We start from the raw sequence: 2,741 nt of genomic DNA, 5'->3' as shown, positions 1-2,741 counted from the left end.
TGCAAATATAACATGCATGTGACTTAACAAAAAACTATTCAATCATTGCTTTGAACCCCCCTCCAAAAAAAAGAAAAAAAAGAAAACTCACCTGGGTCATCAGTCTGTGATTTTGTTCTTGTTGTCCTTGTTGTCCTTGTTGTTCTTGTTGTTGTTACTTTTCTTGTTGTTGTTGTTGTTGCTGATGTTACTGTATCTTCATTCAAACAAAAGATCAAATTCAGCTAATTAAAAGTTCTTTCCTCACATCAGTTGAAAGTAATTTTCTCAACCGAATCTCTCCTGGTTTCTTACCTGATGACTGAGGCCTGAAGGTAAAAAGCTGCTCTTTGTTTTCTTCTGTTGTTACGTTACACTTAAAGTCAGAGTTAGATATGTGACTGTATGATGACTTTATAAAAGTAACAGCAGCAGAGCAGGGCGACTGTAATGTTTTTATGTTTGAGTAATCTCTATTCAGACCTCCACTGTCATGGATCCACCTCACTTTGTGTTTACACCGTTTATATGTCCACACAGAGCAGTTTAAAGTCACTTGATCAGTGTTCTTCTGTTCAGTCACTGGTGAAGATTCCAAGAAAAAACATTTAAAAAAAAAAAAAGTCATGTGTTAGCATATTGTTTAGTTGTTCACAGCTTGTAAATACTGGTGGTCTGGTGTGGTGTGGTGTAAATACTCACTGATGACATCAGACAGGTAAACCACAGCATCTGGACCTTGCTTTTTCCCTGGATTGTCTCTAAACTGTCTGCAGGTGTAACGACCAAGATCCTTAGCTGTGACCTTCTTTATAACCAGTGAGCATTCTGCTGTAACACTCAGTCTGTCTGATTTGGCCTTTTCTTTGATCTGTCCATGATTAACCAGCTCTACTGCTGGTGTGCTTCTTGATTCAATGAAGAGCCAGTTGATAGCGTTACAGTTGTGATGATTCTTCATCACATTTTCACAAGGCAAAGTGACTTTATCTCCATCTCTGACAGTGAAGGAGAGTGAAAGATCTCCACTTAGTGCTCCTGAGAACACGACAAAGAATCAAAAAGGTAACACTGCATGTCAGAGCGCAGATAATTTTGCATAGTTATGCACACATGTATGCATTTGTATCTTTTTCATTTTCACTAGTGCACTGAGCTGGAAATGTTTTTAAATCTTTCTCTTATACACATGTTGGATGTATCCTTACCAACTGAAGCACAGGTACAGCAATAAAAACACTTTAAGCTAAATAAATTTAACCATCATTTCTCTTAGCCTCTCTTTTCTCACTTTCTTCTTGAGCTTCTGAAAAATAAGTGTATCAACTTCCCTGTTATTAGTGAGGTAATACATTCATAGAACTCAGAATCTGCTGAGATGATAATAATAATAATGTCCTCAGTGTAAACTTTTGTAATCTCATTTATAAACGTATCTGTATTCCTACCTGTTAATTGAAGCATTAGTATCACTGATAAAAACATGTGAATCCATCTGAATTCAGCCATCATGCTTCTCGGTATTTCTCCTTCCTGTTTCTCACACTAATGACAGTCGCAGACTTTAAAGTCGTGCTCTCTGTCGCCGTTCCTGTGGTTGTTATCTCACTATCTCACGCTAACTGTTCAGGAAGTCCTTTCTCTGACAATTTCTGTTGTTTATAAAATGGCTGGGGAACGAAACAATATTAAAGAGGTCACAGGTCACTGCAGGCCCTCAAACCCTGTAAAACTAAAACGAGCACGTAGAACAGACAGCCGAATGTTGCTCAGTGACTTATGATAATCCCACTGTCCGTTTGTGAAGGTAAGACTATGTCTTCTTGCTCTGATACTTGTTGGTCCCTCACTGTGTCTGTGAAGTGTTGTTTTTCTGAGAAGTGAAGGGGCAGAGTTAGTGAGAATGTAGAAGTGTTACCGTCAGAAACACAGATGCTTTACACACTAAATGTCCTTTAGACATTTAAACTAAGTGTAACAGCAAACTGTTCTCACAGCTGAGGGTGTTGGTTATTACACTTTCAGAAAGTTCAACATATTGTTGTTTTTTTTTTGTGGCTCATGGCTATGTTGTTAATAGTAAACATTTGAATCATATAATTTTCAGCTCAGACTGTCTCATTAAAACAAACTGGAAGATTACTGTAAATTTCATTCTCTCTTTTTTTATTCGTGACTGAAAGTAAGGCCAACAGGGTAGAAACATTAATCTGCATAGATGTGCAGAGGCAACAAACTCACAGGCTCAACTGTTGTCACTTCATTGGTACATCATTTCTTCCTCATTACATCTTATTTAAGTGTCTGTTTCTGAGAACTGAAGGGGAAGTGCTTTGGTGCAAATGTGGATACGACAGCACCAGCATAACTCTGCAGGTTTTAACCTCTAATTGTCATGTACTGGCTGTGTGGAGGCAGGAGAAGACCCAAACGCAAAACTCACGGAGACTGGAACTGAACTCAAAAATGCTGCTTTATTGCAGAAGTGCAAAGTAACAGAACAAAACCGGGAATATAAACTAAAGCCCGAGGGAACAGAAAGCCACACAGGTTCGGGGAAGAGACATTGACGACGCAACACTGACCTGATGGAGACACGCACATAAATACACAGAGGGTTAACGAGGGAAGTGGGAGCACACGGGGAACACAGCTGACACAGATAATCATAACGAGACAGGGCAGGAGTGAACACAACATGACGCATACTGACGAGAGACTGTCAAAGTAAAACAGGAAGTACACAGAGGTAGAGACAGGAG

The 2,741-nt window shown here is 39.2% G+C and overlaps 1 long non-coding RNA gene across 1 annotated transcript; it reads right to left on the bottom strand.

Annotated features, from left to right (window-relative positions):
- Positions 1-178: 178 nt before the first annotated feature.
- LOC102210994 (uncharacterized) lies at positions 179-738 on the bottom strand. Its single transcript, XR_312267.1, has 3 exons — positions 682-738; positions 295-561; positions 179-196 (listed from the first exon to the last, which is right to left on the bottom strand). It is a non-coding gene; the product is annotated as an uncharacterized LOC102210994 (long non-coding RNA).
- Positions 739-2,741: the final 2,003 nt, after the last annotated feature.

The sequence above is a fragment of the Pundamilia nyererei genome, unplaced genomic scaffold (genome assembly GCF_000239375.1).
Source record: "Pundamilia nyererei isolate P.nyererei 1_Seehausen unplaced genomic scaffold, PunNye1.0 scaffold00332, whole genome shotgun sequence".
NCBI classification, from domain to species: domain Eukaryota; kingdom Metazoa; phylum Chordata; class Actinopteri; order Cichliformes; family Cichlidae; genus Pundamilia; species Pundamilia nyererei.
The sequence above is the reverse complement of the archived record's forward strand: the minus strand, read 5'-3'. Positions and strand labels throughout refer to the sequence as shown.